Here is a 14,414-nt window from a genome sequence, read left to right as displayed (position 1 = left end):
ACAACATCAGCTGTTGCATGGCTAAACCTTGTACCTTATAAGTGTTTAGCCATGCAACAGTTGATGTTGTTGCACCAAGGATATTGTGCTGGATAACTAAACACTTAATGTCCCAAAGGCGAGACCTATTGGCTATGCCAATGCTTGTTTAGCGATGTTGTGCAGCATGGATAAAGAGGAACCCCCATTAAAAAAAAAAGATGCTATTATGCAGTCGCAGCAGCTGTGTCATTTTGTAGGTAAAAGCACAACACATGAACGCACCTACAGCGTGTATGTTAAGTTTTCTTTTTTTTTTTTTACTGATCCAAGTTGTACTGGTAAATAAAAAGAAAGCTGTGCCAAAGCTTTATTTTTATTTTTTTGTTTTTTATTTTTTTAAGGCGGGTGAAGGGAAATGACAAAAGCAGGGCTCAGAAGCAACACGGAGAGTACTGATGCGGGAAAGATTACAGAGGATGGAGTATGTGTGTGCGTGTGAGAGCGCGTGCATGTGTGTGTGAGGGAGAGCGTGCATGCATGCGTGTGTGAGAGAGGGAGGGAGAGAGCATGCGTGCGTGCATGGGTGTGTGAGAGAGGGAGGGAGAGAGAGAGCTTGTGTGCGTGAAAGAGAGCGAGTTGTAGGGAGAGCGGTATATCCAACCAATGAGAGGAAAGGCGCCCCGCGGCACCGGTTCTCATGCAATCTTTTTGTGTTTTTAGGTATTTCAAATGCTCTGTTTTTCGGACCTCTGTAATATACACACGAGTGACAAGCGGGGAGTAGAGCAGGAAAAGGTGTGTGGGAACGCACATACACCACCCTAGCCTTTCACAACCGCAGCCACTGCTGACTGTGCAGCTGCAGGAGAATCATTAACAGGCACCAGCCCTGAGCAGCTGGAATGAATGATGCACCACCACTGCTGGAGACTTGACAGGGAGCAGAGGCCTGCCTGCTGTCAAGCCATGGCCCTATTAAATGCGGTGAGCACCAATGAATGCCTTACCGTGCATAGCGGAAGTCAAAAGTGCTTCGGCACTGCACACTGCCACCACCACGCCACCAGTGCTGGAGCCTGGCAGGGAGCAAGGGGTCCTTGTATCATAATAAAAGCACCAATGAATGACTTACCGTGCGTAGCAGGGATCAATTGTGCTTCGGCACTACACACCAAAGAAAGAGAGAATGCATGTGTGCGTGAGTGCCTGTGTGCACGAGAGAGAGAGCGTATGCGCGTGTGTGTGTGTGTGTGTGTGTGTGTGTGTGTGTGTGTGTGTGTGTGGGAGAGAGAGCGTGCATGTGCGAGTGCATGCGTGAGAGCGCGCATGTGTCCGTGCGTGGATGTGTGAGAGAAAGAGTGTGCGTGTGTGTGTGAGAGAATGTGCATGTGTGCGTGCCTGTGTGTGTGTGAGGGGGGAGAGAAAGAGCAGAGAGTATGCGTGTGTGTGAGTGCGAGAGAGCGTGCCTGTGTGAGAAAGAGAGAGAGCGTGCATGTGTGTGTGCCTGTGTGTGAGAGAGAGAGAGAGAGCGTGCATGTGTGCGTGCATGCGTGTGTGAGAGAGAGAGCTTGTGTGTGTGAAAGAGAGTTGATGCTGCATGGCAGAGCATGTTGGAGATCCCACAGCAATCCTCAAACCCCTGTAGGCATGTGTTTCGTGGAAAACATGAATATGACTCCAACTCGAGGTTTGTAGGCGTGTGAAGGGGATCCTGCCATCCCAGAACAGTAGACTGGGTGTTAACTCTGCTAATTACAAACACAATTAATACAATGCACACATTGAAGCACGGAGGTTTCGAATCGGATGAAGTTCTACGTTGGTTTTAATTAGATGAATCGGGTGGCTCTGTATCATAGGTTCTGTAGTAGGGGATCTCTGTGTATAGTCATAATCTATGAATAATCCCCGCCCATGTGCGGGGACCCCGGAGCAATCAAAAAAATATCTCTTAAGCTGTCCCGCATTTGCAAACCTGCAAAGACACTTAAGAGACAGACAAAATAATACAGCCTAATCACAACAAGGCTGCACTGGCCAGCACTTCCTCTGAAGTGAACACAAAAGCCACAATAAAGTTGAAATGTCATTTTTATTCACATTTGACATGTTCCTTTATTATCACACACTCCCTTCACCAAAATCCCTTTAAACAATAGAGAGGAAGGGGTGGACAGACAAGCCCTATAGGCTGTCATTATGTGTCTGCTAAAGGGATACCGTGCCTTTAAGAAGCTCTCCAGAGACCCCCGGTATCCCAGGATGCACAGCCAACACAAGTTACTTTCAGTTCTTTTTTCCGGCTCCTGCTAGCAGGACCCTGGAGCATTAGCTCTTCATTTTTTGAGCTTTTATTCATTTTGAGTGATTTTTTTTCTGGATTTGAAGTTTCATTCGACGTCTTTGGCCTTTCTCTACATTCTGCTGTGGTTTTTTGGCAGAATTTCTGCAGTTTGCAAGCCTCTATAGCATCGGATTTGACACCTGTTTAGCAAGTGCTTTGACTGCGGTAGGACATAAAGGCCAAAGCTGAAGCTCACAGAGTTTGTCTTCTGTGCTTGCCTGTGTCTTCTGTTTGACACCTGTTTAGGCTTCTTCTTCAGCCCCTGGGTAAGGAGAGGGTAGGTCCTCTACCACGTCCCATGCTGTGGCCTCGGGGGCTTTCCCCAGTAGGAACGCGCCTGCAGTATGGCGCGTTTTCCGGTCAGCATAGAGGACGGCGACGTCGAGAGCAGGTATGACGCCAATGCTCTCCGTCGACCCAAGAAAAGGCCCACGTCAAGGAGGCTGCTTAGCCATGACGTCGAGAGCCATGTCGTCGAGAGCCATGTCGTCGAGAGCCATGACGTCGAGAGCCATGACGTCGAGAGCCATGACGTCGAGAGCCATGACGTCGAGAGCCATGGCGTCGAGAGCCATGGCGTCGAGAGCCATGGCGTCGAGAGCCCTGGCGTCGAGAGCCATGACGTCGAGAGCCATGACGTCGAGAGCCATGACGTCGAGAGCCATGACGTCGAGAGCCATGACGTCGAGAGCCATGACGTCGAGAGCCATGACGTCGAGAGTCATGACGTCGAGAGCCATGACGTCGAGAGCCATGACGTCGAGAGCCATGACGTCGAGAGCCATGACGTCGAGAGCCATGACGTCGAGAGCCATGACGTCGAGAGCCATGACGTCGAGAGCCATGACGTCGAGAGCCATGACGTCGAGAGCCATGACGTCGAGAGCCATGACGTCGAGAGCCATGACGTCGAGAGCCATGACGTCGAGAGTCATGACGTCGAGAGTCATGACGTCGAGAGTCATGACGTCGAGAGTCATGACGTCGAGAGTCATGACGTCGAGAGTCATGACGTCGAGAGCCATGACGTCGAGAGCCATGACGTCGAGAGCCATGACGTCGAGAGCCATGACGTCGATGCTTGACGTCGACGCTGATGCTTGACGTCGACGCTGATGCTTGACGTCGACGCTGATGCTTGACGTCGACGCTGATGCTTGACGTCGACGCTGATGCTTGACGTCGACGCTGATGCTTGACGTCGACGCTGATGCTTGACGTCGACGCTGATGCTTGACGTCGACGCTGATGCTTGACGTCGACGCTGATGCTTGACGTCGACGCTGATGCTTGACGTCGACGCTGATGCTTGACGTCGACGCTGATGCTTGACGTCGACGCTGATGCTCGACGTCGATGTTTGACGTCGATGCTGATGCTTGACGTCGACGCTGATGCTTGACGTCGACGCTGATGCTTGGCGTCGACGCTGATGCTTGGCGTCGACGCTGATGCTTGGCGTCGACGCTGATGCTTGGCGTCGACGCTGATGCTTGACGTCGACGCTGATGCTTGACGTCGACGCTGGTGTTTGACGTCGATGCTTGACGTCGACGCTTGGCGCGATGCCTGCCGTCGGTGCGATGCTTGACGTTGGTCCGAGGCTGGACGTCGATGCATGGCTGGACGTCGATGCATGCATCTGGTCGTCGATGCGTTGCTTGACGTCGAGACGCTTGGCGTCGCGGCGCAGTGATGCTTGACGTCTATCGCCGTCGAGGCGCGGTGATGCTCGACGTCAAGGTGCGGTGATGCTCGACGTCAAGGTGCAGAAGGAGGTTCGACACCGCTGTGGTGGTGCCGTCGCAGTGCTGATGACGTCGCAGTAATGGTGAGGTCATGGGTGACTTCGAGGGGTCATTACTGGCGCTCGAGGTCTAGGTCCCGTTCTGGACCTCGCTCTGTTGTGGGCCTATCATCATAGGCGGGGACTTCGTCTTCCCGTCAGCGTCGACTCTTGACGCTGAGCTGGCGCCGAGGGACCCTTCGGAGTCTGGGGCTACTTACACGTGGTCCGCGCGGGACCTGGGTCCCCTCGCTTAGCAGTGTCTGCGTACCGGCTCACCATCTTGGTCGCCTCCTGCTCCGCCCCCACGGGTGATACCACGGGGATGCCGCAGAATTCTCTCCGGCTCATCTCCCACTCACCGGGGGGCCTGTGGCGCCTCGGCCGGAGATCGAGCCCCCCTCCGTGGAATGTTGATGTCCCTAGCACGAGGTCTCGTGTGGGGGCGTCGGTACCATGGAATCCGCTGTCTTCCATAAGGTCCCGTCGTCACCGTTATGGAAGTTCTCGGGTCAGGCATGCCAGGGGTGCCGCTTACGTGAATAGGGAGAGGTGCTCTCCTGTTCTTACGAACCTCTGGCTGGGCCGTTGTGGTGATCCCTGTGTGCGTTCCTTCACCGACGTGTGGATCGCCTGCCCAGAGACAGGGATAGTCTACAGGGCATGATGGTTGCGGATATATATATCTATATGTTCTTAGCTCTGCAGCAGATATTTCGCTTCAGGCGCATCCCGGGTTTGCCGTGGGTTTGTTCTACGGCGACATTCTTGTCTTCGACGGAATCTCTGCAGCATGCGGCGCAGCAGTGTGTTTCTACTCTCCTTCTCTGCCGCAACTCTTGTGCTCCCATGCGGATAGCGAGGTGGCCCGCATGAAGGCCAAGGCTGAGGCTTTGACGGTTGGGAGGGGCAGGGAGAGCGGCTTAAGGCCGTCCGTCCTCTCCAGCGGCGTTATGCCTCCCAGATTTTGTTTCTGCGGTCTCGGGCTGCCATTGAGTCATTTTGGGGCTCACTGCTGTGCTACTCTTCCGGTTTCCCTCCAGCGCTCCCTCCACCTCAATCGCGCTCTGGGCGCGAGCTGTAGAAGGAGGCCACCTCCATCTTCCAGTAAAGGAAGATAGACTCGGCTCCTCTGGGACGGACTGGAAAGGGATGGTACTCACTGTTCCTTCTAGCGTGCAAGGGAGACATGACCGGGTTTGGACCCATGTTCGGCGGGCGACAAGCCGACTCGTGGGATCAAAGAGTAGTACATTCCGGTGGGGGTCTCTGCATTAGGTTTCCCCTCAGCATCCTCAGGGTGACTGACTATGCGGCGGGGAAAATATCGCGAGTTCCTGTTTTTCCCAGTGGGCAACGGCCATTATCATGGCTTCGTGCCTCCTTTCGGCCTGCAGCCGACACCTCGGAATGTTCCATACGCTAGGCCGTGGTGGCTGCGCGTATGAGAGTCACAGTGGCTTTGTCTATCCGTTTCTGAACGGCTGGTTGATCAAGGCAGCTACTTTCAGGTAGCGCGCCTGCATTTCACTTGGACTCTCTCTCTCTCGCTCTCTCTCGCTCTCTCTCTCTCTTACGTCGTTTGGGCCTCCGCACCGACCTCACGAGGTCTGTCGTGACTCAACGGCTGTGTGCCCTTCGGAGGGGAGACGCTCTTCGATCCATCGTAGGGCTCGAGTTCTTGTATTATTACCCCCCCCCACCCCCCCCCCCCCCCCCCCCGACGGTGGGGCAGGTCTCGTCTCTGACGATTGGTTGGTCAGGGCACACTCCTTCTCAGAAGCGCAAGCGCACTCCCTCCAGACGTGCGTTCTCTTGAACAAGCTGGGGTGGCACGTCACCATGTCCAAGTCGGTCCCGGCGCCGTTCCAGTGCATATAGTACGTGGCGGCCTCCATCTCTACGCTGTCAGTAAGCGTGTCTCCTTCGGCGGAAAAACGATGGTCACTCCTTCGGTAGGCTCAGGCCCTTGTGGCCACTCCATCGGAGGGGCTTGTGACGACGAGATTCGGCTGTCTCTGCATGCTCTTCAGTCGCTGCAGTGGTGGTGTTCGGGGGACAATCTCCTCAGTCGGGCCCTCTTCACAGGGGGTATGGTCGCAGACTGAGATGACTTACCACATCAATTTTTTGGGAAACTCAGAGCAGTACCCTTGGCCCTGAAGGCGTCCCATCCCTCCTTCAGGGCTGACTCCCTGCTCGTTCAGACGGACAATCCTACTTCCATGTATTGCTTCTACAAGCAGGGGTGCTCCCGTTCACGCATGCTGTCTCGGGAGGCGCAGGCCATCTGGTATTGGCTGGTGACCAGGAACCTACCGATCACGGCTACCCATTTGCTGGGAGTGCAGAATGCCCTAGCCGTTGCGCTCAGCAGGCTCGTTCAGGAGAATCACGAGTGGGTGCTAATCGGCGACGTGCTGATCGACGTCGTCGCAGAGTGGGGCGCTCCGGATGTCGATCTGTTCGCTCGGGCAGAAGACAGCAGAGGCTGCGACTTCGCGTCCAGGTACTTCCGACCAGGGACGCTGGGGAAAGCTCTCTGGGTCGGCTGGTCTAACGGCTGTCTCTACGCCTTTCCACCCTTTCCCCTGATATCGGCGGTGCTGACCGAGCTGTCGCGCTCCAGAGCCAGGATGATCCTGTTGGCTCTGGAGGGTTCGAGGCACTGGTGGTTCACCGTCCTTCTTCACCGGTCTGTTGTTCCGCACAGGCGCCTGCCATGTCGGCCGGACCTTCTCACGAGGTTCGGATGACAGATGGTTCCCCCAATCTCTCGTCCTGGAGTTTGGCAGCCTGGCTCCTGAGTTAGTGCAATATGGGCACTTGAATCTGCCTCGGGACTGTATGGATATACTGAAAGAGGCAAAGAGACCGTCTACGAGAAATTCTTCTGCCTATAAGTGGAAGAGATTTTGCTTCTGGTGCAGGGCAAAGGACGTTGACCCTACATCCTGTAGAGAAGATGTTATTTTGCCTTATCTGCTGCAGTTGGCTCACTCTGGGCTTAATTTTCAGTCTATCAGGGTTCGTCTCGCAGCTTTGACTGCGTATAGAAAGGGCCCTTCCCAAACCTCATTTTTTTCAAAGGCCTGTGGTTACAGTTTTTTGGAAGGTTTGCGTAAGGTGTCCCCCCCCCTGTTAGACGACCTTCTCCACCATGGGAGTTGAATGTGGTGTTGTCCAGATTAATGAGGGAGCCTTTTGGGCCTTTTCATAAGGCCTCCTTGCAGGATTTGTACTGGAAGGCTGTTTTTCCTTGTGGCGATTACATCAGCCAGGAGAGATTCAGGCTCTGGGTTGTCAAGAGCCGTATACTGTATTCCATGCTTCTAAAGTGGTAATGCGTACTCATCCTAAGTTTTTACCTAAAGTGATATCTGATTTCCATGTGAATCAAATGATAACTTTGCCTACGTTTTTTCAGCATCCCTCCTCTCCGGCGGAGAGGTCTCTGCGTTCACTTGCTGTGCGTAGGGTGTTGACCTTCTATCTCGATAAGACAAAAGGCATCCGCTGGTCGGATCCACTGTTTGTGAATTATGGTTCGGTAAGGACTGGTCTAGCTACCTCAACACGGTCCCTCTCCGGATGGATGGTGTCCTGTATTCAGCTTTGTTATCAGAAAGCTAATAAGACGTTAGGGGGTAAGCCTACAGCACATTCGACTAGAGGCAAAGCAGCGACTACAGCTTTGCTTAGGAATGTTCCCATTGCTGACATTTGTAAGGCTGCCACCTGGAAGTCAGTCCATACGTTTTCAAAGCATTACTGCCTGGATTCTGATGCTAGGGCAGATGCGCAGGTTGGACAGGCTTCGCTGAGGAATTTGTTTGCACAGTGATTTGTTGGTGGTTGGTCTTACTCCACCGCTTCTTGTTGGTTGGGATGGGCTTGCCATTCTATTCATAGATTATGACTATACACAGAGATCCCCTACTACAGAAGGAGTAGTTTCTTACCTGTAACTCCAGTTCTGTAGTAGGGGTATCTCTGTTATAGTCATAAGCGACCCTCCCTCCTCCCCGGTGGAGTAACCTGGCAGTATCAGGCCTGTTGTTATACACCTTCAAAAAGAACTGAAAGTAACTTGTGTTGGCTGTGCATCCTGGGATACCGGGGGTCTCTGGAGAGCTTCTTAAAGGCACGGTATCCCTTTAGCAGACACATAATGACAGCCTATAGGGCTTGTCTGTCCACCCCTTCCTCTCTATTGTTTAAAGGGATTTTGGTGAAGGGAGTGTGTGATAATAAAGGAACATGTCAAATGTGAATAAAAATGACATTTCAACTTTATTGTGGCTTTTGTGTTCACTTCAGAGGAAGTGCTGGCCAGTGCAGCCTTGTTGTGATTAGGCTGTATTATTTTGTCTGTCTCTTAAGTGTCTTTGCAGGTTTGCAAATGCGGGACAGCTTAAGAGATATTTTTTTGATTGCTCCGGGGTCCCCGCACATGGGCGGGGATTATTCATAGATTATGACTATAACAGAGATACCCCTACTACAGAACTGGAGTTACAGGTAAGAAACTACTCCTTATTAGACTTGGATTCCTGTCCTGGCTTGATGTATTGAACTTTTATGAAGCTGTCTTGTTACGCATTATTTAATTACGAGATGTAAATATGCACACTAGTTCATTACAACCTTAACTTTAGTAATATTAAACTGTTTGGCACATTGGGGGTTGTCATGGCTTGACAAAGGGATTGGTTTCCGAGAAGAATCCGATCTGCACATAGTTATTGTAAAATGTTTATTATTGCATAGTATCACTGAATTACACAACCGGTACCTGCAAGCCTTTAAATACAGGAGATGCCGTTGCTATTTAAGGCCACGGGGTGGCAGTGGTAGTCTCTTGAGTGGTGCGCGCGCGGCCGTCGCGCAACGTGAATGTGATCGCGATCAAGCGCGCGGCGAGCGATGCGCTTAAAGAGCATGAGGAATGCCATATGGCGCCTCTGCTCAAGCGCGCGCCCGGGCACATGCACTGCAAGCTGTAGCCGGCGTTAGCATTTTATGAGGCCCTTACTTAGTCTCGCCAGACCAGCGCAAGCGCTGAGTCAGGCGAGACCTAAAAAGAGCACAGATATTACAAAGTCAATCGGTGCACCACAGTCTGTCACTTCAAAGAGCACGTTTCGTGGGTGTGACCAAGACTACACCCACTGGAAAGGCGCAAACGTACCAGTACCAATAGCAGGCCTTTCACAAATCTGATGCAGGAAGAGAATACACAAGGGATTGAATTGGGATTGAGGTAATAACAAGGGCAGGACTAAAGGCAGCTCGGACACGGTGCCTCAGCTCTCAAACCCTTGCTCGCCTATGCTTCCTGCCCACAACACCTGCTGGGGGTCACCTAAATGATATCCACCCTCGCTGTGAGGAACTCCGCCTCAGACCAATGGGTTTTGATAGTCGTTCAGCAGGGCTACTGCCTGGACTTTCATTTCATTCCCCGACATACCACAGCGTTGCCACTTTCTCGGCCAAGGCCACCTCACTGACCTTGAGGAAGAGGTTCAAGCATTTCTCCAGAAAGGCACAATTCAGCTCATGCCCCCACACCAAAGGGGCAAAGAAGTCTAGTTGCTGTGCTTCCTCATAGCACAGAAAGACTACTCACTTTGGCCCTTCTTAGATCTGAGACGGCTAAGCAGTTCATCCTGCTTGGATCTTTTTCATATGACAAGCCTGCAGAAAGTCACCCTGCTGCTTTGCAAAGGGCAATAGTCCTGAACAGCACCTCATTCAAAATTCCCATTGAACCTGCCCATCGCCAGTGCCTTTGGTTAGTGGTATGTAGACAACAATGACAGTAAAAAGCACTCTAACAGCTGTAAGACCATCTCATAGCTTAATGTTCAGCATAAACGCAAAGAAGTCCAAACATGAACCGCAGCATATCCACCCCTTCCTGGGCTCATTGTTAAACTCTGTCCCAAGGAAAGCTTATCCCATCCAGCAGAGGGTGATGGCATTTTAACAGCTGCTGTCTTTTTCAGTCCACTCATCCCCTATCTGTAAGAACTGTCATGAAGCTCTTGAGTATGATGGCATCCTACATAATTGTTCTGCAAGCCAGATTACACATGCGCTTACTTAAGCAGTGTCTTGCTAGGCATTGATCACAAATGGAGGGTCTTTGGGAAGATCAGGGATGATGAGATCTGCCAAGCAGCATTGTCTGCAATGGTGGGTCATCAACAGCTTGTCATGAACCGCAGCATATCCACCCCTTCCTGGGCTCATTGTTAAACTCTGTCCCAAGGAAAGCTTATCCCATCCAGCAGAGGGTGATGGCATTTTAACAGCTGCTGTCTTTTTCAGTCCACTCATCCCCTATCTGTAAGAACTGTCATGAAGCTCTTGAGTATGATGGCATCCTACATAATTGTTCTGCAAGCCAGATTACACATGCGCTTACTTAAGCAGTGTCTTGCTAGGCATTGATCACAAATGGAGGGTCTTTGGGAAGATCAGGGATGATGAGATCTGCCAAGCAGCATTGTCTGCAATGGTGGGTCATCAACAGCTTGTTGCTCCGAAGGGCTTTCTTGGACCCACTTCCACATATCGACAGATTTCGAAATATCAACTACCTCAAACTACTTGCCTTTCGCCTTGCCCTCAAAGCCTTTTACAAACTTGTTCATGGCAAAATGGTTCTTGTAAAGGCAGGCAACTTGACAGCCATGTATTGTATACAGAACCAGATGTAGGGGAATGGATGACGTCAGCAGCGGGAACTCCAGCCATCAACCTCGCCACCCTAGAAAACACAAAATTTGACGCTTCAAGTCCAGGTTACCACAGTTCATCGGCAATGCACTGTGCAGGAACTAAGCAGGAATATTTGCTTTCAGGTAACTTGTCAACAGGCTATGGTTTGCCAAACTGTTTTATCTTCGTCATTTGCCCTCTAGTCACGGTTTTGGAGGAAACTACTTTACAGTTAATGCGGAGCATGTATATCCACAGCCCCACATGCTAAGAACAAAACATGTTGCTTACACTGGAAGTATCTGTTCGTAATGTGTAGTTCTGTAGATTCATGTGTCTACCCTTCTCCCCTTAAGCTGGACCTGTTGTCACATGTTTTACTTTTCTCACATTTTACTTATTTAAACAACTTACGATGTACTCAGCACATCACTGAACTCTTACTCTACACAACTTTCACCTCACCCGCTGAGCATAAAACAATCCAGCCCAGAGTCAGTACCTCTGTTGTAATATCAGAGCCCAGCACCAGTTGACAGAACTAGGGAGAGCATGTGAATCTACAATGATAATAACAGATGCTTACAGGGTTAGTAATATAATATATCTGTGTGAGTGTGTGTACATATATATATATATTCACTGAAAAAACCATAGGTTTCACACATGTTATAGTTAGCTGGACATTTTACTGATAAAAAACCAATGAAATTCCCCCGTTATAGTTACTGTAGGCAACTATAACTCACGCGACCGCAATCCTCTGCTGATGCTAATACTGTATTTAGACACTTATTTGCCCATGTCTTCTTCCATTAAATTTTAGCTATACATATATTACAAATATTTTTTTTTCATAAAGGCACATATGTCATCAGCAGAGGATTACGGTCGCGTGAGTTATAGTTGCCTACAGTAACTATAGTTTTTTCAGTGAATTTGCAAGGTTTTTTAAATGCTAATTCCTAACTATAACGTGTGTGAAACCTATGGTTTTTTCAGTGAATTTGTACGGTTTTTTAAATGCTAAGTTACTTTACGCCATTTGTGGCGTGCGCGCCCACTTAACGCAGTTCGTTCCGTGCGCGCACAGTGAGCACGCGGTGCGCTTCTCGCACCGCGTGCCCACGTTACGCTACATGGGCCATGAACGCACGATGCGCTTCGCGCACATGGAGGACATATGATGAGCATCGCTGTGATAGGTAAAATATATGTTAGGTTTATCTTTAATAAGCTATGCACAAAAAGTGCCCTGCGGGCACCTTTTGCACACGGGGTGGGGAGAATGTGGATATTTTTTTATTATTTCTTACCGTACGCGTACGGTAAGCGTAATCGGCGAAATTTTCGAAAAAATTAAAATTGCCTTTTTTCACTTGGGGGATCGTTGGGGACTCCCTGGATATGGCTAGGTGCTTGGGAGCTGTCTAAACAGCCCCTTTACATGTTTTGGGACTTTGTTTTTCAACCCCCTGTCAGAGTGCGAGAGAGAAAATGGCGGCCGCCGCTTCCTGGTTTCGACCGATTCGAATGTTTACTAAGATCTAAGGGCCAATCAGAATCGCGCACGTCACCGTACGCGTACGGTAAGCGCACGGTAAGCGCACCGTAAGCGCACCGTAAGCTGCCACAGATATATATATTGATTTAAAGGCTATTTTCTCAGAATCTACTGAACAGATTTACACCAAACCTACAAAAGGCACTTCCTTGACCTGAGGACTACCTCTCTGCCAAATTTCAAGTAATTCTGTTCAGCCGTTCGGGCTGTAGCTGTGTCTAAAGGTCCTATGGAAAAATGCATGGGAAAAACGCGTTTTGGGACCCCCCTTTTATCTCCGCCCCCGCTTGACGAATCCCCCCGAGACTTTCAGGGTAGGAGCGGAGCGTAGTGCCCCACCTATTTTGAAAAATTCGCGAGGATTCGTCAACCGGCGCCAAAGTTTTTCAAAATAGAATGTTGCGGATTTCCTATGGAAACGTGGTCCTAACTATAACTATCTACTGGCGACCGCCAGTAGATAATATATATATATATTTTCTCTTTTCTGGATATAGTGTCTTGGTAATCATAAAATGATGGGATTAAAATACAAATTACCCTTTGTTGTCACTTTGCAGGAGCTAGTCATGCATTTTTTTTGTTCCCACCATCAATGTATGTGGTATTTCTTTAACACAAACCTAGCCAAGGAGTACTGAACAGGGTCAAAGACTAGCACAGGCTCCTCCAACCAGTGGCTTGTGAGCTGCTGCTGGCTCGCCAGTTACCTCTAAGTAGCTGTCTTACGTGCAGTCCACCCCACTAAGTTAAAAGCTTTTGCTTGGCTGAATTAAGACATGTATAATAACATTGAGATTGTGTTTTTTAAGATGAAAATGTGTGTATTTTAAGAATTCATAAGCCAACATTTAAAGAAAAATGGGTCAATTTCCAAAATATATTTCAAGCTGTGATAAATCTTGTGGCATTGGGCATAAATATAACTGATACAGTAAGCTGGCTGCAAATGTCATTGAGTTATCTATTACCCATGTAGAGGCATTTTAAATTGACAAAACCTTTTTTACATTATGACTGGGAACTCTGCTTAATACACTGAACGAACCACTGCTAGTAATCTTGCATTTGATGTCATCTTGTCTGGTGTCACTATTACAACACTAATATGATTAGTGGCTCTGGGTGATTTTCATTGAATAAAAGTAGTTCTTGTTACAGGAAAGGTTGGAGACCCCTGGACTAGCATAAAGTCAGTGGGTGATAAGTGTGGTAGCTGGTTTGTTGACACATTGTGATGTGGTGATCTGTAAAAAGGGGTGTCTTAAAAACATGTTTCTTTTTCTACCTGGCCAATGGAGTTTACTTATTTTCAATTATAGAGTGACACATACCTCGAGGTGATATTTCCACTGTAGTTAAATGGTGTCTTGAGTCAGCTGATGGTCTGTAATTAAGATGCTGTCTGTCACAGGTTGGCGTGGTGCAAGTTCCAAGAGGACCTTTTCTTGAAGGAAGGATGAGAATTTGTATACGAGAGCATCTGAACTGTCTCCCAGCAAAGATTACATATAGCAGAAAGATATTTTGCTTCACAAACCTGGGGACCCACATTTGCTTACTTATTCTTTAAACCACGGTATTTCACAAGTTTCTCACTTGCCTTCAAGGAGGGACAGTTGGCTCTTGGAAATGATATTTGTGCAAAGTACATGTTTTGGAACATTGTATCATATTGTGTTTGCGTATAGTGATCTGGGTATATGTCAGTTCTCTTTCACTATAAAATAAAGTGACTGTAAGAGAAAAGAGCTCATCTGGCAGTGTCTTCTCTGGTTAGTTTAAAACACTTATTTGGAGAAGTACTGCCTACACGCCTCCAACATTTTCTATAGAAAAAAATCAAATCCTCTTTCAGTGTGTGCAAACTGGTTATTTGTCCTCCAAGCCCACTTGGGTAGCCCTGAAGTGAAATAATTCAAACCGATGAAATGTAGAACTAAAATGTCTTCTTTATTAGTTTTTTAATTTTGCCATTTTAGTTAATTCTGTCTGAGCTTTACATTGGC

General features: G+C 49.2%; 1 protein-coding gene across 4 annotated transcripts in view; it reads left to right on the top strand.

The window, feature by feature from the left end:
* Nucleotides 1-14,414, top strand: part of PPP4R1 (protein phosphatase 4 regulatory subunit 1) — an 803,115-nt gene that overhangs the window by 444,985 nt on the left and 343,716 nt on the right. The window lies entirely within an intron of this gene.

Source organism: Triturus cristatus, chromosome 5_2 (assembly GCF_964204655.1).
Source record: "Triturus cristatus chromosome 5_2, aTriCri1.1, whole genome shotgun sequence".
In the NCBI taxonomy this organism is placed as follows: Eukaryota; Metazoa; Chordata; class Amphibia; order Caudata; family Salamandridae; genus Triturus; species Triturus cristatus.
The sequence above is the reverse complement of the archived record's forward strand: the minus strand, read 5'-3'. Positions and strand labels throughout refer to the sequence as shown.